The following is a 22,026-nucleotide window of genomic DNA, read 5'->3' as shown; positions in this document are numbered from 1 at the left end:
ACTGTTTCCATACGAAGGCAATATTGGGTGGCGACTTTAATACCATATACCGAAAACATGATAGTAATGCGAACCAAAACTCGATAAAATATCCAATCTCAAAATCCTATCAGTTATTAATAAACAGCATACAAGCAACAGACACCGGTTTAGCAATAGGGAACAAGACACAACTTTGCACAAGAATTGGTTTACACACAAGCAATAGACTGGATTACCTCTTCGTTTCAACAGCCTTGAAAAAACACGTAAATTTATTTCAAAACCTCCCGATGTCATTATCAGGCCACAATGCAATAGCCATAAACATAAATATAGACGCACACACACACAAAGGGGCACAGAAAAGAAACTGGAAATTCGATGAAAGCATTCTTGACAACAAAGAGGCACACACACGAATACATCAAAAAATAAAAGAAATACTAAACCACCCTGCAATAGGAAATGACATTGGTAAATGGTGGGAGGAAACTTTTAAAAAAGGTAGGTAATAATAGCAGTAAGTACTAATTAAATTTATTGCTCAATGGTTGGTTATAAAATATATATACCAAAGAAAAAGAAATAATATGGAATTCCCTCTTTCAACTTGCAACTGTCTATAACCGGTTGAATACCAGGTGTTTCGTGAAACTTTCCTGTCCTTGAACGACGCGCCTCGTAATAGGATAAAACAAATGAGTAACGTTTATCGCATTGCCCTCGCATACTTTGGTTTTCTTCAGTTTCTTTCTTTCCTTCTTAGCTGTTGATGTGAGCGGTCTTGTGACCACGTGTGGTTCTGGCTGGAAGCGGTTTCGCGGTATAGAGGCGATTGTGCACCCAATTTTTAGACATCTTGATTGTGAGCAGGTATGTGCCCACCATAGATTAATAAGGTTATGTGTGAGTGGATATAAATGTTAAGAGTTAATGTATCAATAGGAATGCAGTAAATGTTTGGCGGATTTTTGAGTGGAGATTTAAAGATATCAGGGAACGATACTTTGAAGGCATAGATTAACGAGGTTATGCGTGAATGGATGAAAATCTTATCTTAATATGTTAATGGGGATGCAGTAAATATTTGGCGGCTTTCTGATTGGAGATTTAAAACATAAGGGAATGATACTTTGAGGGCATAGATTAACAAGGTTGTGCGTGAATATGCATTTAGATTATTGCAAGATAACTTCCTCATCTTATATAATTTATCTATGTTACCATGAAGGGAAATATTTTAAGAATTGTGACTGTGGCATGTTGCACAACAGTGGATGGAAAGAGTGAATGAATTTGAGAAAACTGACTGTGCTGAATGGTTTACTCACATTTGCTGTTACTATATATGTATCACTTGTATGTGTAAAATTTAAAGTGTCTTTTTATTTTTTTCTAGATTATTCAATTATCACGTGGACTATTATTTTAAAACATGATGTGAAATAGCATGACTGTGTACCAAATGTGTGGTTAGTGACAGCTAACAAATGTCTTTACCCTGACAAGAGTAAGGCCACGATAAAAAGAATGGCAAAAGAGTGTGCTCCTCCTGAAGATGATTGGGATGAAATTGCCATATCTATTGTTAAACGTGATTTTGGTAAGTCATTCACAGCAAAAGTTGGTAAACTTTATTACTGCAGCTTCAGTGATGTGAATTCTGTCTCTCAGTAATGAATAATTAGCGTTAATGAGGAACCAACATTACTTGAACTTGACATGCTATTTTCATTGTTTTACAGATGTTTTTGAGAGGGCATTCTCCGATGTGGTGCGGTTGGAAACCGGAAAACGGTCCATAACTAGTTCCGAGAATGAGGAAAGGGGGAAAGGCAAAAGGGAGAAAAGAAGGAGAGTCCACTCTGATGAGCACTCATCAGAGAGTGATATTGACGAGCGAAGAGGCAGCATTTCCATTGATGCAAGTCCTGCAGGGCAAAACAATAGAAATAAAAGTGCAGAGTCCCTTAATTCCAGGAGACAATCCTCATCCTCGATCTATCAAATTAAGTGACACATAAAGCAGCTAAGACCCTATGTCCCTTGCCCAAGAGCAGGCATCATGTCTGCACTTTCACACACGGGGAAACTATAAATACTTCCATAGCGAAGCAGTTATACTCTATGTCTAGTAAGTTAAATTCATAACATCACACTCAAAAAAATTTACAAACTCCGACCTTTCACTAAGCAGTTTTCTCAGATTTTGCTAACTACTTTTTTAACGCCTGCTTTCACTTTCAGGAGCCATATTAGGATTGCAAAGTGAAGTGAGGGATGTCTAAGAGCAGCTAAAAGAGCAGAGGAAATCAAAAGAAGTTGAGGTGAAGGAAGACCTTCCCATGGAGGGAAGTGATGTTGATTTGCTGGACGACAAGATATTTGAGATACTTAACCATTTCCTACTGAAAACAATGGAAGACTTCAATAAATTTGAAGAACGATTGAAGAATGAAAGTGAATTCAGAAACTCTACCGCAAGTATTTTCCAAACGTAATTCAACTTTTACTTTTCCCAATTCAAACAAAAATTATATAACTGCAAATCTTGAGCATTGTGACAAGGCCTTACACAAGCGCAGCTTGCACATTAATAGCTAAAAAGTGCTGATGTGCTAAAAAGACTTAAAACTGAAATGTGGCCGTATGGCAATTGTCATTGTGGTCCTTTTAACCCTGCTCATAAAGTTAAAGATAAAATGAATTAGTGCATCGTTGCAATCATTGAGAAAACCTAAAAGGAGGATGATTTCCATTAGTAGGATAAAACTGGCATATAAACACCATTTTTATGGGGTAATTTATCTTTATCTTGAACTATTTTCATCTATTCATAATCTAATAGTATGCCATTTGTTAAACGTTTTAGCTCTCCTCTCTAAGTCACAGAAATCGAGTTATACGAGGACTACTACGAGTATCCTTCGATACATTATTTCCAATTAAATAATTTTCAACTTCAATTGAAAGGGCCAGAGCCGCAAAGATCATACAACATCAAAAGTGGCATTCCATAATTTGGCCATCTGCTCGGCTGTGATGAGTAAGTAAAAAATCAGTACCTTCTGTTAATATAGATACTCTTCATTTATTCTGATATTCACATTTCTGGATTTTCAAACATGATTCATTTACTGAATTTGTAAATTTGCATTGTATTTAAAATGTAATAGTAAATCATGGCTTCTTTGGTTGCTTCCAGGTGCGGTTAAAAAGAAGTGGAGGGGTATGGTACCTGACTTAAGCAGTAAATTGGAATTGTGTATTTCTTGCTTGTTTGCCCAGACTCAAAGCAAAGTAAATAAAAAATGATTTTTGCCTGGAAAATTTCTTGAAGATTGACTTATTCCAGTCCATCTCCCCCATTCCCTTTTACAAAGCTGCAAAATATTTATAGCATGTTTAAAACAAATTTTGAAATGATAGTTCATATTTTCTTCAATGCTTTAACATTTTAAACTAATGTAAAAATTATTTTTAAAATATGCTGAAATTGAGACAATTTTAAAGTAAAAATTCATAGCTTCTTCAAGGGTTAAACATGTTTTATGCCTTTGTTAAAATTATTTTAAAAGTATGCTGAAATATTTTAAAATGATTTTAAAGTTATAATTAAAAACTTCTTCAAGAATTAAACATATTTTAAACTAATGTTAAAATCATTTTAAAATAACGAAAAAAATATTTGTAACATTGAAACAGAGAAAGCAAATATGTTTTCAAAATTATTTTAAAACCGTTTTAAAATAATCTTGCAATATATTTTAAAATAACTTTTACATAAGATTTTGCTACTTGGGTAACTGATAGGTATTACTAAGTTTTGCTTTCCTAGTTTGATTTCATTGACATGAGGATAAAATTACATTTTCTTTTTTCTTCTTGACAAGATTGAGTTTTTTTTTAATCATGAGCGAAAGACCTACTAAAATGGACGAGGAAGAAATTAGAAAGAGTCATCACGAATGACCTCGCAAGACTTTTCAACTGGTCGGGGAAGCAGGAGAAGCTGCCATTGAGGGGGACAATTCAGAGGATAATTGAAGGATTTCATGGTTTTGTTGCATTTTGTCACTTTTGTAGCTTATGTTTTTTTTCAGGCATTTTTTGTACATAAATCGAAATTTAATTAATTAAAACGTTGTGGCGAACAGCTATGAATCTTGCCTTTTCTGTTAAATTATATCCAATGTTTCTGGAATGATCATTTTTCTGAACTGATTTCTTTTCAGTGGCAGCCAAGGCAGGACGCTGTGCTGCGGTGGATTACGACCCCAGTGCCCTGGATGGGGAAATGAAGAAGTGGTTGCAAAATGCCAGAGGCAGGACAGTTCAACTGGGTTCCAGTCAAAGTGCCCAGAGAATTAATTACAGAGGAAAGTGGCCAGAACATAATTGATGATGCTGAGAATGTGGAGTGGAGTTATGTGTAGTGATTGTTGTATAATAAATCTTAATTTATCATGATTGATTTCCATTACTTTGTTGCTGAATCCCATTTTTTCTCTTATATTATTTGATATCACCATTAGTTTAAGCTGTGTTTGCCTCATGAGCAATTAGTCTGCCCTACCGTTTTTCCTGAAGCTTTGGAATTAAAGCGTTAATGGAGCCTGGAATTATTTCCTTGTACATTACTGTTGGAGCTGTTAACGTTGTTAATAATGGCGAATATGTAACATCAGCATCCATATCCTCTTATAGGCCATGTTGGTGGCATATTACACATTTAGCAAGGCTTAGGTATTTTTTCACCTATAAATAAGGTAATTCCAAAGGACATAACTAGACCTATATTCAGCAGCCTTTGAAAATAGCGAGTGGGGTACTTCAATCCGATGGATGGAGTACTTCCTCTTGGCGTGCGGGAGTAAATTATTGTGGTTCATATCTCACTTGGCCTTGTTATTTGGTAGGATATTTAAGTACATTGGATCAGGTATTTGTTGTGTATTTTCGCTGCTCTAGTGTTTTGTGAGCAGCGGCCATTTTTTGGGAACTCAGCACGTCAGTCAACTACCTTCATCCGGGATGCTCGGACGCAACCCTCGCCACACCCGATTGTAACCGAAAGTACTAAAAAATCCGTTGCAATCACAAATCACCCGTGTATTTTGTAAACACAACATCTGGCGACGAGAATGGGATTAACCAAGTGTTAATAATTTTCCCGGCGAACATTGAGTGACTATTGTGGTTATTTATTTTTGTGTGAACTGTGACCGCATGGCGACGAAGTTGGCGGAGTCGAGTTTTGATCTTTTTTGTGTGCGGACGTATATTTTTGAAGGCATGAATAGACTATTGGCGTGAAAATGGCTGATAATTCCGTGTCTGTCGTGGGAACAATGGGAAACTTGCCAAATTTTTCATCCGGTATTTCCGACGATTGGCTACTATCCAAAGAGCAACTGCCTCTGTCAGGAATAATTTTTGTGAATGTGTCATTTTCACACTGCAAGGCCAAACTTCCTTTGGTGGTTATGTCAGGTGAGGGGCCCAGCCATTTGGGGCGGAATTGGTTTCACTCCTTGGGCATATCTGTTCAGGGTATTCACTCCTTTGGTATGACTGATTTCCCGCATGTTTTAGGGAAGTATTTGAGCCTGGTCTCGGAGAATATGTGGGTCCCTCAGCTAGAGTTGCCCTCAAACGAGATACCAAGCCTGTATTCCGTAGAAGCCGTCCAGTTCCCCTTGCCTTGGCCCAAAGAGTGAGTGATGAACTAGATCGAATGGTGGAGCAAAAAATATTTGAGCCAATAAAATATTCTGAGTGGGATACTCCAACTGTTAATGTAGTGAAAAAGGATGGTAGTATTAGAATATGTGGTGATTATAGTGGATCTGTGAACCCTCTATGTACGCGTGAGATATATATCCCCTGCAAAGTATTGATGACTTGCTAATTTAACTCTCCGGTTGGTGGTTATTTTGCTAAAATTGACCTATTAGATGCCTTTTTGCAAGTCACGGTGATAGAAGACGCTTCGCACGTGCTGACGTTGAATACCCACAGAGGATTGTATCGTATGCTTCGCCTCCCACCTCGCTTATGCTCTGCCCCAGCAATTTTCCAAGGAATTTGGAGACTACTCTTGCAGGATTGGAGGGTTTTCTTGCGTATATTGATGACATTTTCTGTTATGCACCCACTGAGAAACTCTTGTGGCAAAGGATACAGCTAGCACTTAAAGGGTTGAAAGATGCAGGGTTTAAATTGAAGTTGGATAAGTGTCAGTTTGCTGTGAGAGATTTTGATTTCCTGGGGTATTCCATTTCCGCAAATGGAATCAGGCCCACAAATGACAAAATTAAAAGTTTTGCTAAATGACCTATCACCAACCAACGTGTCCGAGTTACAAGGGTACCTTGGATTGGTAAATTAATAGATCGATTTTTTCCTCACAAAGCTACTGTTTTTGCTCCCTTTTATCAGTTGTTGTGTAGTAATGCTCCATGGAGATGGACTGAGAGAGAGGCAGCTTGCGTCTCCTATATTAAGGCGGCCATGTCTTCTGGTATAGTGCTGAAATGTTCTGATCCCACTTTGCCTATAATCCTTCAGTGTGATGCTTCACCTCATGGTGTTGGTGCTGTGCTGTCACAATTAGGACGCGATGATCAAGAGCATCCAATTGCATTTGCCTCACGCGTACCCAGAGGGAGTGAAAGAATTGATTGAGAGAGCCTAGATTGATAGAGAGGCACCATCTATTGTGTTTGGGGTCCAGAAGTTTAAAATGTTCCTGATTGGCAAAAATTTTGAAATAATGACCAACCACAAGCCCCTTTTAGGTATATTTAAGCAAAAAAAACAGGTGTCAGATGTTTTGAGTCCACGCATGCTGCATTGGGCACTGCTTCTTAGCAACTATGGCTATAAACTCACTCATCGCCCTGGGAAGTGGCACACCAATGCAGATTTTTTTAGCCGTTTTCCATCAGAGCTTGCTGAGACCGAGTCAGTTGCAACAACAGAGCCTGCAGGTGTCCTCCTGCTGGAGGTAGCACCAAGGGATTCACCACTCTCAGCTGATACTGTAGCAGCTGCATAACTACCAGGGATAAGGTTTTGGCTGAAGTGCGGGAGTCACTCCTTCATGGTTGGAACGACAGGCAGCTGTCCCCAGCAGCACAGTTATTCTCGAAGGATCCCCCTGGTTCCCTCACCATTCAAAGAGGATGTGTACTCCGAGGAAATAGGGTAGTCATACCCCTTTCATTGAGGAGTGACGTTCTAAAAACCTTGCATAAGGGTCACCAGGGCATTGTCAAATCTAAGGTCACTGCTAAGAGCTACGTCTGGTGGCCAGGCATAGATAAGGACATTGAGCAGATGGTTCCCTCATGCTCCGCCTGTGTTGAATATCGGTCCACGCTCTCCTGTCATTCCATGGAGTGTTCCTCAGAAGCCGTGGTCTAGGTTGCATGTTGATTTTGCTGGCCCCACTAATGGACTTAATTTTTTTGTGTTGGTAGATGCATACTCGAAGTGGGTTGAAGTAGAGGAAACCAGAGGTTCTAAGCCTTCTGCAATAGTTATTGAGTGCATGAGGAAGTGGTTTTCTGTTCATGGAATTCCAGACCAAGTGGTCTCAGACAATGAGCCAGCCTTCTAGTCTTCGGAATTTGCATATTTTTTAAGGAAGTTGTCAATTCCCCACGTGCGTATTGCCCCTTACAATCCCTCATCTAATGGACAGGCAGAAAGAATGGTACAAACACCGAAGAGAAGTTTAAAAAGACTGACACCCCACCAGTGGAAGGCTGAGCTTCCGGAGGTTCTTCTGGCATTGAGAACGACCCCACATGCCACAACAAACAGATCACCAGCCAAAATGCTGACGGGACGATGTCTGCAGACAATGCTGGCAAAGTTGCATCCAGCAGCTGTCCCGGAGTCCTTTAAGCGAGAGGATATATTGTTGGTAATAGTGTTGCATGCCCCACGAATAACAGAACATTTACAGTTGACGATTCAGTTTTTTTCAGAGCCTACGGAGGAAGCAGACGATGGCTGCCAGGAAGGATCACAGCAATCATGGGGCCACGCAACGTGGATATAGAAGGCGAGGATGGCGCTCTGGCAAGTCGGCATGTGGATCAGGTGATCCGCAGAACAGAGGGGCAGCCATCTAACACCCCTATGGTGACAAGGCATGGGGACAAGTGGTATGATTTTACAGACGATCAACGCTCAGGCAATTGAACTACTGGAGCCGCAATGCGGCGGAGCATGCCACAGGGGACTCTGGTCCAGAGTCAGCCCAGTCATTGTGTACCAGCAGTACCCCCAGCGGAGACGGTAGTGATCAATCTGTTAAGAGTTTCCCCTCGAATCACCAAAAGAATTCTGATGTTTTCTAAAAAGAAGAAGGATAAAAAGAGCTAATATTTGGTAAAAAAAATACTTTTTCTGTGATAAATTTTTATATTTTATAATTTGTAAATGAAAATGCCTGTATGATAAATGTATAAAATAGTGTTGTAAATTTTGGCTAATAAATATTAATCAGAAAGTTGCCGGGTTATTTACAGGACTAAAATGTGACTAAAGTGACCAGTGCTTTCAGACTTTGTTTGCCGGTGCCATTCATTTTTAAAATTGATTTTTATTCATCATTTTGTTTTTGTGATTCTTCCATAATTTCCTTCTATTGTTAGTTTTTTTGTGAGTTGTGTAACTAAGGAGGGAGGAGTTGTGTATTTTCGCTGCTCGAGTGTTTTGTGAGCAGCGGCCATTTTTTGGGAATTCAGCACGCCAGACAACTACCTCATTCAGGATGCTCTGACGCATCCCTGGCCACACCCGAATGTAACCAAAAGTACGAAATAAATCCGTTGCAATCATAAAACACCCGTGTGAGTATTTTGTGAACACAACACATAGGAACCAACTGTAAAAGGATGCCTCAGAGAAAGTAAGACATCGAGCTGGCCATCCCTTTGTTGCACGGTCACCCTTTTAGTCGCCTTCTGCGACAAGCAGGGATACTGTTTGACTTTCTAGTCCCCCATTCCCAGGTAATGCTTTCCTAATGAGAATGACCAAGAACTTGCAACAATCAGAACTAAGTCTATTGTGCTTTCATCATGTTTGCTTATTTGCAATCCATGCAATACCCAATGTCAAAAAATATTCACTAAGTGGCATACTGAATACCAAAATGTTTTGTCAGAAGCAAAAGCCGAGTAAAAAACTTATGTTCCTAAAGGAGGGTAGGAGAAGCAGTGTAAACCCAATAGCTATTTAATTAACAATTCAAAGATTACAGGGTATATTCCGTAGCTGTGCCACTAAGTTGTAATGGTAGTTCAACCATTGCTACAGCATCCACCAGACAGCCTAGAAGACCCATCTCCAAAGCACTGGATCCAATCATTTAACTCATTTGTGTCACGCAATGCTACGTCTTAGTAATGCATATTCCCTCCACAAACTTCAACCACCATCAGCACTCCACTTGAACCAAGAATACCTTCATCACTAAAAAAAACTTGCTACTGCCCACGATGAATTCCGAATCAGTGATGGCATTGATAAGGCTTAAAAAATGTTGCATTGCGAATGAACTACACTGCAACAAAGACAATGAGGTGTGGGACAGAGAAAGTGAGGAAATGATTTTTCTCAGATCTAGGCGAAAGCATCGAAAATTAAAAATAACTGTTATGGTATAGATATTCATCAGATTCTTGGTTTTATTTCATCGAGAGTAATGATATTTAATTTCATAATGCAAAAAAAGCTATCACCTTGAGTTTTCCCATGTGATACCAAGATGTTCAGGTTTTGCAATTGCCCACACCATCAGCTCAAAAAACAGACAAAACTACTGCCATCAGGCATCTAGAAGTTACTTAGAGCAATCTGTTTTCATTTAACATGCTGAAAGACTTCTGTAATTGAATAATAATGGATTGAAATTGCAGACACTTCTTAACTTTTGTGGATGGATATCAGGATGGCGATATTGATGTGTAAGCCAATAAATTCATTCAAAAGACATACAGGAACACTTAACTTTAGCAAATAATTTTGACTAATAGATTGTACATTCTTGCCATGATAGAGTAATGCAACAGTAAGAGGTAAAATTAAGTTTTTGTTTGCATTATTTACTTCATGAGCCAGCACAAAAAATATGGGTTGCTTGAGATACACGAGGGCCCGGCTTACTTAAGTATATACTATCTCTTCATACTGTAATTCAGTTCCACACTGCATGTTAGCAGTGAGTTATTTAGTTAACTGTTTTCTTGTATTTCCTGTTTCTATGACTATGATCCATTTCATTTTTTTTTACTTTTAAAATTCAAGAGAAGGTAGTAAGATCTATGCATTATTATAAGTTCAGGAGCCATGGCCACCCTCTTTTTAAGAAGTTAGAATTGCTTGTTGTACCATGTATTTATATTTTATGTGCATGGGTTTTTACAAGGGAAAATTTTTCTTTGTTTCTGAAAAACATGTGCTACCAAGAACAGAATACTAGACAGGTAACTGATCCATATCTTCAACAGAATTGTGAAGTCTCTTCTAGGAGGGACCCAGAGTTGTGTATTAAACTGTGCAATGACCTTCCGGTGCATCAAAAAACACTCCAACAATGTCTGTAATAAAATGCCAGTCATTCATATAGTCAGTCATATTGTCATTCCTATAGTCAAAGTTTTTTTAGAGTATGTAGGATAACTTCTTTTAGTTTTAATCTGACCTTCAAATGACATTCTTTTAATGCCTCCAGGATATAATAAATTATTATTTCCAATTTTATTACTAAGGAACCATAACTTTCACAGTTATTGTGATTCCAACCCTTTTAGTCGCCTCTTACGACAAGCAGGGATGCTGCGGAGGTATTCTCAAATCCCCTCTCCGCAGGGAATGCTTTCCTAAACAGCTACTATTAAATGCTTGTTAAACTGAAGAGTAATTCCGATGTTTTTTTAAGAATAATACATAAGCAGCCTAGGTCTTTGATTGTGAAACTTTGAAAAAAAAAAATAATATGAAGTTGCTAATTCACAATCAACATTTTTATTACAACTGAAAGTAACGTTCCACATGAATTGCAGATATTCTCTTCCAGAGTTAGGAGAATAAGTGTGACTGCAATGTAGAAGTAAAGGTATTCCAGTATATGCAGATTGTACAAAATTAACGTTTTAAGGATACTTATTTGATGGCCCACTGTGGTGCAAGTATAGAGAATATACACTTTCACAATCGAAGACCATGACATGATCACATCAACAACCTAATTTAAATGACATTCTACAAATTAATAAAATTCTTAACTGTATACCTTGAAATTTCTGGGGTAATACTTACTGAAAGTTACTTTGGCAGAAGTCATCAAGTAAAATCAAGTAGTTGACATACATGTAAGTATTGCAACTCAGTTATGAGCAATTTAAGGATAAAAAGATTATTTGGCGCAAGCAGAAACAAAGGAGAGATTTATCTTTATTTATCACAATCAATCGAAATTTTGTCAGCAAAATTTACCAGAGGTTGTTTCACATTTTTTAGTGTTTCAGGTAAAATAGTTCAAATTCAGGCCACTTTATTTTTTTCAACAGCTATTTCATTCATTGCTTTCCTATTCCCGAGGTGAGATTTGTTAGGTAAGATACTTGAACAGTGAAATGCACAGGTGGACACCATGGGTTTCACCTCTTGATGCTTAGTTGTGTGCAGGGCAGATCCGGACTGCTTTTTTGCCATTAAAACCAGTCTCTTCTGTGCCTGGATTAAGATGAATGTCTCATACTTAAGTAATTCTGGGTTAACATCCATACATCACTTCACAGCCTTGAGCTGAGCCTCTGGGACTCTTGAGGCATGGCTCTCTTCAGAGTATCCAAATGTTGTTTGGATAGACAGAGGGAAGAGATTTCCTGTTGTCCTAGTTCGCCTCTGCTCTGCCCTTTACATATCTTAAGAAATTCATCTGGAACAGTCAAGTAAAGAATACCTACATTAGAAGAATTGGAAAAACAAACTGGATAAACTTAAAAACTGCTGCATAAAATTATATGTATTAGAAATGATGATTAAGATAATAATACCTATTAAGCATATTAGGAAATTTAATATTTTTATAATGTGGGTATACCACAGTAATAAATATATGAGACCCTAGAGGCAATACCACAGCTGGCACTGATGAGACTACATAACCACTAACCACTTCTAGCCATTGCCTAGAGATGTTACAGCATTTTGCAGCCTCTTATTAATGGGAGCAGTAGGAAGGGAAGAGGATGAACAAGAGACTGTTCAGGCCTACTGAGGGTAGAGATTATACCAGAGGTTGCATAGGTCAAATTCTAATGCAGCAACACCACTTCAGTATATACCATATATGCATTCTCCAGTACATCTGTGGAGCATTGCAGAAAACGAGAACATACTACTTATGACCAAAGCCCTGGTACACCAATGCAGCTGCCAAAAAACTATTAACCAAAGTAAATCTCTAAAGCACCATGTTGTGCTGAAGGATATGCATCAAATTTGCAGATAAAAATGGTGACTTGCAAAAAAATACCACCTTAGAATATGAAGCCATTGCTGAGAGAATCATTTCATCTACAAGATGGTTGGTGGAATTACGGCAGCTGCGGGATGGAGAATGAAATGTGCTGACAAAGAGATTCAATTTTTATGTACATAGAACCTTACTACCATGCATACATTATTGATGAATTAAAACAGAGAAATATTAAAAGAGACTATCCCCACTTAAGTGAGAGACAATACTATGAATTATCAACCAGTCATGATCAAACAAATGCATAAAATATAACAAAAATTTAATACATTTGATAAAAAAATTTGGTGGGTTACGCATACAACACGTAAACATATTAGAGTTAAAAATAAGGAGATGAATTTACCACTTGAGGCTTTTGAACATGAGTGCATTTCATTTAAAGATCCAATTGAACTGGGTAAATGCCAGCAGATCCCTTCAGTTTCACCAACTGGCAGGATCCCCAATCATGGATGCCCTAATGTCACCAAAACTCAAGACCCCTTCTAAAAAGGCCCCATTCCCCTAAAAAATACTTTTCCCGTTATTATTCACGATAACACAGAAACCTGAAATCAAAGATTGAAGGAGAATCTTCCACCCCTCCATGGGACAGGTGGAACGAAACCCTTAGGGCGGGCTCGCGGGATACTCTCCTGGGGCAGGGACTGTAAGCGCTAGCTTTTCTCCTCTGCACTCAGAAGGTGAAGGACGGGAAGAAACAAGGAAAGGAGGCGCCGCCGCGATAGGAGCCCGACGACGCCTCCAGGGAAAGGACAGGGAAGGAAGGGAAGGGACAAGGATTCCTGCACCGTCACAAGGCGGGCGGGCCCTACTATAAGTGAAACAAAGCAAACGCAATTAATATACTAACGACCTTGGAGGATTATTCTATGAGGAAGAATAATCCAACGATCAAATCGTTGGATTCCCACCATGGGACAACAGAGTTCCACATTCCTGTGTAAAAAATTGCTGGAATGGATAGATAGGCTATACTAGTGTACTCCAACACACCTCCTACAAGAGCCCATGTATTGATACATGATGCAATATGCTTCTTATTACAGCACACACTGGCAGCATGTCATGTAATGATATATTTGCTAAGCTAAAATTAAAAAAATATCTTTCTTGCCGTTATAATTTTTAATTTTTTTTATTACATGCATTAAGTACTAGTGATTCATAGTCCTGAACAAAACATTCCCCAACAGCCATGCAGTACTGCCATGAATTTCAACTAATGCCAAAATGATATCAAATAACTCATTTAAGGGATCAGGGTAAGTTGATATGACGTGAATAAATTGTAAAATAGCATTCTCCAAAGAACCTTCTTTTTGGAGCTCATGCATTAATATATCATGCAAGGTGCCTCTCATGAAGGCAAATGAATTGCCACTATTAAACTAAAATAAATCTATTTTGTAATGTTGATCAGTTAGTTAAATATCCGTTCCCACTATAGCACTTATACCAATAAACACATTATCACGTAACACTCGCGTTTCGTGCGCACACATGACTTTAAATGCAAAAACAACCATGCTTTTCAGTTGAGAGAAGAATTAACTCGTAACGGATGGGCCCGGCTGTTGAGATGACATGGTGAGTTGTCAATATGGACGTCAAACTTGGCAGTCGACAATTGATTATCAGCAAACAATAAAATATAGTGAAATCTGCAGTAAGGAATTGAAAATAGCCTCTCAAGAAGATTGTAGGACAAACAGTTACAGCTACGTAAGTCTTTGACATGGAAAATGAAAGTGCAACAACAATACCCGAAGGGAAGCTCAGCTAATCAACACGAACCGCAAAAGAACAGTATTACAATATGTTTATTCAAGAATAAAATACTTCTTCCTCTCATGCACCGGCTATTGAAATCGAGAGCAGCTTCATATGCTACAATGGGTTTAATTAAACTGCTGTCAGAGTGCAAGTTAAATTATAATAGCGACTTCTACAATATTTTCAACGCCACTTACTCAGTAAAGCCTAAATGTTTTCACTGTCTTTGATAAGGAAACAGCTATGGTGACATTGACCAAAAACGAAACACCGTGGATAAGGAAAATGTTTTTAAGAATCGTAATGTACAGTAATATCCATCACATCCTGAGTTAAAATAACCACATAAGGAAATGTAAATGCTTAATTGGTATAACGATGTGTTATGGAAGGACAATAAAATCATTTAAATGTAAGCTTTTAAAATTGGTATGAAAATAATGGTTATGGAGTACAGGTCGCTTAGTGACACAATTTATTGAAGCACCCTTACATGGCTGAATAAAGGAATATATTGTATTCCTGAATCAATGTATCAAAATGAAATTAGTCTAAATGCTTTTGATTCCAAATACAACGAACACATTGATGCCAACATATTTCCTCTAGCTTCAAAGGAAATCAGCAGTTCATTTAATAGGAAAGAAGTTTCGAAAATATTGTGAACACTGCCTTTGCATGTGTTTATGGTACTTCATGTTGCAAAACCCTGTATAATAACATATATAGTTTAAAAAAATGTAGATTCACTTCCCTCGACTACCAACAGCATATGTTACCACCTATTCCCTGGTTATTCCACATTACCTATCGAGGTTACCAGGCAAATGCTTCCTGATCTTATCCAGGGAATTACACCAACGGAAAAGAAACCCCCTTTTACATGCTTACTATGAAACTGTTAAAAATCATGTGTTTTCATTCCTCCGTAAAATATTTATGAGAAAGCCCGTACCTTCCTGGTTAAAGTGGATATTGTCTGGCCCCCTGCAGTCTCTGCATCCCATCCAACTATAAATTACGGAGGTTATGTATGTAAGAACATATGCCCAATAGGTGAAGATATAGCATATATATAAATATATTAGTACGACATTTGTGAGCTTACAATTCAAAATACTCCTCCCTCACCCTACAATCCCTAAGAAAAGGTGTAATGAAGTCAATAAACTGAAATCACCTAAGAGATTTGAAATCACCAAATAGGAAATAACTAGAAAAGGAAATGAAATCACCAGAATGAGTATCATGTTAATGCATGAATGCAATTGCAACTGTAACACAAATGAATAATTGACATAATTATGTATCAAGTGAGTGGAAAACATTGTCTTACTCACCCTTTTTAGTGTCCATCAGTTGATGGCTACTAAATGATGCCCATGTATTATGTTTCCCCATTGAGCTGGAGTGGGGATCGTGCTTAATACAACCACCCTCAAGGTCAAGCAATGAGTCCTGAGAAGTATCCAATGGAAATTACTCATCAGCTGGTGAATTCTTACGTCCCTCCCCAAGTCATTGGATCCTATTCATAATATAATTGGAGAATAAAAGCATCCAACATCCAGCAAAACTTTCCGCAATTTCGTTGTGCTCTGGTCCGATATGCAAAGTCCAACGGCAGCAGGACAACCTATGAGTAAATGAAGCATTTAGTATAGAAAACAAGTTGCATTAGGATTCGTTGACAAGAGAAAAAATTCTCCTGCCTCTCTCAAGGTGGTACCCCAAAAGAGATGCCTACCACACAAAATGGCTGTCTCCCACCATTATGTGCCGGTAAATCTCGGGTCTATCCATGGAGAATCCAAATCAATCACATGTGGAACACTAGCGATTGATTATGAAAAGGCAAGTGTGGCCACGATAGGCAGGGTGAAGATCAGCCAACAACTCCTCCTTCCACACCTCGTAAAAATACACACCAACAATGTAATTGGTTGAAAATCAGGAGGACCTCTGTCTCTCATCTCCCGATTGGCATAACTAGCTACTCTCAAGTTCAAACAGACAACCAGAGAGAAATAAAAATGTTAGCGACCTCTGCATTATTTCCAAAGCAACAAGCACATTGGTGGCAAAATGCTCAATGTGAAAACACGTATAAAGACATTGAATGTAAAATGAACACCATGAACATGTGTAAAATGTTTATTATTATTCAGTAAAATTACCCCGATTATGCTTGAGGACATTTTTACTAGATGGATTGTCAAGTGAATTCAATTATTACTTGCATGGGAGGGAGGGCAAATTGAATAATGGGTACTCTATATTTATTTATATTATTATTTATAAATATGACTGACTTTCTCATTAATATAAACCAAATTTTTACTTTCAATTTAACCACTCATCTGGGTGTTTAATTTTCCCATATCCAACCTGCAGTGGGTATTTAATTTTACACTGAACCGTAAGTTCTTTTTTTGCAGTAAGAAGATTATGCACAAACTTTTCATAATTTTTTTCGCTATAAAATTAATATTTTCAGTATTCGTTTGAAATGTTGAACAGTTGTAGATTAAAAGTTAATTTTAATGATAAACATTATTTTTTTTTAAAGTTACAAAGGAGAACAACTGAATTATTCGTACAAGTGATGAATACATTCGCATAGAATGAATATTAACAATTTTTGTAAACTTAGGGGTAGCAGAATGTTTAGAAGAATGTCAACAAGTAAATTATAATGTTCGAAAATTTTTCATATCAAGGGTCAATGTAGACAACCACACCTTACACATATATTTTTTTTACTTTTTCCTCTTCTATGGTAAAAATTTTTCAATGATTACAATGCTTCATCTCTACTCAAAAACACTTCACACTTTACATTAACATCAAATAAACGCTACAACAAATGAAATTGTTTGAAGTATAAACAAAGAAAAATGAAATTATAAATAAATGGTGCGGTAAATCATGACCATTGCTTCAAATTAGCTCCGTAGCTATTTGTATAGTGCATCTGTCTTACAAAAGAACATTTATTTAAAAATTCAATGAACATATATTTTTATAAATCATTTTGAACATGATATAATCTGAAGCATGGAGCAGGGTACAAGCCAACAGAACAATCTGGACACCAATATTTTGTTTCCTTCCTTTTCCCCTCTTTGAAGCACACAACACATCTTTTTGTGGGGCACTTTTTGGTTGTTGGGGGAACAGCGTCCGGAAAATGTCTCTCGGTAAGGCGAGAAGGCTTAGGGGATTTAGATGGCCTTCCCTGGGGTGCTTGGGCATCTAGTGCATACTTTGCAATTAGTATTTCAGCAAGCGAGATTAGAAAATCTTTTCGACTCAATTTTCCCTTGTTCTTTTTGTAAATCGCATAGGCATTCAACATTGCCATGTCCAACAAGTGCCGAAAATTTTTTTGATAGTATTTCTTTGGTCGATTTCTGGCAATTTTGTACATATTCATGAGTCCATCGCTTCTATCAACGCCTCCCATATTTTTGTTATAGTCTTGTACCGCAATTGGTTTCACCACTTTTTTACCCCATTTTTCAGTTTCGGACATTTCAGTTCCATGAAACGTGCTCACCATTATCACGTCTCTTTTGTCTTTCCATTTCATCACCATCTGTTTCCGACGAAATGCCGCCACCATGTCTCCTTTCTTCAATTTGGCAGATTTTACGGATTGAGGAAACTCCTTCCTATTTGACACCATCGTCCCAACCACATCCGTTCTATTCTCGGATAACTTGTCCACTAATCTAGGGCTAGTGTACCAATTGTCTAAATACATAGTATGCCCCTTACCTAGAAGATCATCGGATAAATCAAGTACGATCCTGGCGGTGATATTTTCTCCTTCATATTTGTCGGAATACATTGTGTCCTTTCCCGTATAAATAAAAAAATTCCATATGTAGCCTGACTCACTTACACAAAGCACAAAAAATTTTATACCAAATTTACTCCGCTTCGATGGAATGTACCGCTTCCAATAGAGTCTACCCTTCCACAGTGGCACCGACTTCATGGTGGCTGAGGGGGCCCGAGCCCCCCCAAAATTCTTTGCGGGTGTGAGGAAAAAATATGTCAGACTTGTCGATTTTCCCCGGAGTGTCCCGATATCGAGATATAAGTTATCAGGGTTCTAATGTTGATCATATGACTCTTCTAAAATGCTTCAAGAACTTATAACTCACTACTTATAAAATTTCCCGGGGCAAGATATCCGGTTTGGGCCCCCCCAATATTTTTTGTAAGTCGGCGTCCATGCCCTTCCACATCAGAAGAGATTCATCAACAACAATAGCCTGATTGGGCGAGGAAATTGATGAAAATTTATTTTTCAAGTACTGTAGCACTGGTTCAATTTTAAAAATTTTTCTATTGCTGACATCAGCATTGAAAGTTTTGTTGTCCACAAAATGTAAAAATTTTAGAAGGAGAAGGAACCGTTTTTCATTAAAGCTTCAGAAAAAACTTTCTCTTTTAGTAAAATACATCGCATAATCGGGTTTCAGTACAGTACCCTGTAGAATAAAAACTCCTAGCAACACTCTTTATTTCATTCACAGTTGTCTCAACCCAACTCCGTGCCCTAGATCGCGGCTTCAGGTTAACATTTGCTGCAAGGAATTGCTGAGCATAAATATTTGTCTGCTCCATTGATATCGAGCACAGATTCTCATCCACAAATAATTCAAAGTATTTTAGGATGTCATCCTCAACCTCAAAATCCACATTCAATTCAGATTTACCTGAGAAACTGAACTTCTCTCGCACCCAGGTTGATTGGTAACCTCCTCCTCCAAAAGATCGTCGTCTTCATCACTCTCGCTATCACTTACATCAGTGTTTACGTAATCGTCATCCAAATACTCAGAGGCACTTTCATCTTCGCTCTCTTCTAAAATGTTTATAATTTCTTCTGCACTTGGTCCAGATCGTTTTCTTTTACTAGATGAAGCCATATTAGAAAATGTGAGCAAACCTTATGGAAATTATTCTTATTCCAAAAGCGAGAGCACTTCAAAACATTTATAGAAAAACTCACTAATTATTCACACAAGAAATCCCCAAAACCGCGATAAACTTTCACTCCGAAGCTCAAAGGAAAACTGAGGACAACTTAGGTAGCTAAAAATGTCAAAATCAGTTACCCCGCTTACATAGAATAATCGAGCAGACTGCGAAGGAGTACAAGGGTAAAGAAACAATATTGCCTTTAGAAAAAAACACACTGCAGAGTAGAGAAGAGTACGAAATAAATGAGTCTTTCTTTTGGCTTATGCCGTCGACATAGCATACAATTTACTTGTCAAGGAAAGAGGCAGCATTTGTATAAATGTAAAAGATCTCTAACACGCTCCTTGCCGCCGTATTTTCGACCTATTCACCCACTGCGGCGCCGCTTCAGTCATTATGACCGACGCAGAGGAGACTTATCTAGAGAGAAGGCTGGATTACAATACATAGTCTCTCCGTTTGAAAACTTCATTCTCAGATGGTTGCACTTGCCAGCTAATCGTGTTCATACCACTTTGTAGTTTATCCTGATATACGGTATGCTACAAGCGGCGAAAAAAGTTACTTCCTTCGATCATATCAACCGAAGCTGCGTGAAGAGAATGGGATCGGTAATTATGACCTAAGCAGCACGGAGCGTTTACAAATAGCAAATCTTTCAATAAAATACATGCAGGAGAGTGAAAATAATAGATACATTGGCTAGAAAATCGGAGAAAATTAAGGTATAAAAATACGTCAAGGGGCAATTGAATGCAACCCGCAATGCAGAGACAGAGCTATGCTACGAGATGCATAAGTACATTAAAAAAAGGTCTTACGTATCATCTACCGGGCAGAAAGTGACCTCAATGAAGCCTTCTACGAGTTGCAGTAGGTGTGTAATGGAATATCACAACTAACCCATTGCAAATGAACATTAAATCGGCGTGGCGTATATATACGGCATACCCACTGAGGGTTACACCTCTCATGACGAATATATACGGCATACCCAGGTGAGTGGTTAAAGTACATTATAAAATTTGAAAGTTTTCTATAAATTTTGTGGTTAGCAAGTTTAAATATGACCTTAGCATAAATAAGTTCAAAGGTTACCTGTGTTAGAATATATATTTTTTAGGCACTGAGATGTTTATCCTTCATAACAGTCTTCATAATCTTTGCAAAGGATATGGCATGCAGAAGCTTAGTCAGGTGTTACGCCAGGCCAGATTGTCCTACTCCATCATGGCCGGCGTTTCTATTTCAATGAGTTGTCCTGGTGCACTCATGACGATGGACAGCTCGTACATCGGACCCAGTGGAATTCCCATGTTAACTTTAACGATTTTATATACAGGGAAAACCTGTGATAATTCTTTTTATGATATGCATACCTGGCAATGTTTTTGCATTCTTAATTTTTTTGGGGGCTATCGGTGTAAATAAGGGCTATAAATTCATACTCTGAGTAGCTTAATTCTTACAATATATTTTGAGGTCTATTCTCTTGAAACCTTTTTTTATTTGTTTTGATAATGTTTTGTGTACTGATTGCATGATATTTGGAATGGGATGCTGTTTTAGTTTGTGGATCAATTTTGCTCAATGGGTTTTGAGTGTGTTGACAGAAATATTTTCTTTGTGCATAAGGTGTAATTTATGCTTTTTGCTGATTTTTTTAATACCTTTGTATTTATGCAGATTACTGTGGTGAGAAACGTTTTCACCTAACTGTAGAGTTAAGGATTTAGTTCGTGATGTGTATTTATTTTGTATTTTAATGGTTGACGTGTTTAATAACTTATAATTGTGGTTGATTAATGAGGCTCTGTCCACCACATGATAGAAATGTAGGTATTAGAATATCTTGTGGGTGAGGTGTAAAAGGAAGGATGTTGTCTATTTCTAGCTGCAGTTTTTTCCCATCATTGTGGCAAAGCTTGAATACTGGAATGGTTTAAGTGTTCATCTTTTGAGGTTATGCATGAATGAAGCCATTTTTCAATGTATTCACATGAGTGCAACTGCTGATCTGCCAGACTATGTAATATTGAATTCAACAAATAATAATAAGATGGTTCAATGTCTGGGGAATTTGGTGAGTGCATTCAGCCTTTGCATTTGAGTGTTTCCAGTTAGGTTTTAATATTTAATGTTCTAGGCATTGTGATGTGAGGTTTCTAGCTGTGGAATTACTGTTGAATCATTGGGAACACAATTTCCTCGCTTGACACTAAATTCCTAATGCATGCATTCCCTTGGAAATGGCTTGGTGGGCAACTACAAATACAAAGCAGTCTCTTCTTGAGTATGGCATTGATCATCTTTGAGCAATGCCTCCAATTGATTTTCTCTGGAGGTTTTTGGCCTTTCTTTACATAGACAGTTGTCATCATTGAAATGATTGTCCTTGAAGCAATGATACCAATCATGTAACAGTGTTTCTGTTATAGCAGTATTTTGGTTAACTTTATGGTGCTCTTCTCTCAACAATAAGGATCTAATGCTGTGACATATTCATCATGGTTGTTGAGCAGTTTGTTTACCTAATGTCTAAGCTTGAGTCATGATTATTCTGGTAGTTCAAAGTTGACCAACAATCAGTGCTATAGCCATCTATTGACAGGCAGTAGGAACTTTGTTTCGAGAATTATACATAATTGCGCTGTGATTGGTTTCACATGTTTTAAGGATAATAATAACAGGGTAATTTAAAA

General features: G+C 37.8%; 2 long non-coding RNA genes across 2 annotated transcripts; one reads left to right on the top strand and one right to left on the bottom strand.

Moving 5' to 3' along the window:
- The first annotated feature begins 610 nt into the window (after positions 1-610).
- On the top strand, positions 611-2,266 carry LOC124173106. The gene is made up of 4 exons (XR_006868386.1): positions 611-855; positions 1,382-1,585; positions 1,728-2,116; positions 2,230-2,266. It is a non-coding gene; the product is annotated as an uncharacterized LOC124173106 (long non-coding RNA).
- An 8,736-nt stretch (positions 2,267-11,002) lies between these two features.
- LOC124173108 lies at positions 11,003-16,781 on the bottom strand. Its single transcript, XR_006868388.1, has 2 exons — positions 15,667-16,781; positions 11,003-11,944 (listed from the first exon to the last, which is right to left on the bottom strand). It is a non-coding gene; the product is annotated as an uncharacterized LOC124173108 (long non-coding RNA).
- Between the last annotated feature and the right edge of the window lie 5,245 nt (positions 16,782-22,026).

This window comes from Ischnura elegans, assembly GCF_921293095.1.
Source record: "Ischnura elegans chromosome 13 unlocalized genomic scaffold, ioIscEleg1.1 SUPER_13_unloc_4, whole genome shotgun sequence".
NCBI lineage: Eukaryota > Metazoa > Arthropoda > Insecta > Odonata > Coenagrionidae > Ischnura > Ischnura elegans.
Note: the sequence above shows the minus strand (reverse complement) of the source record. Positions and strands in the feature narration are given on the sequence as shown.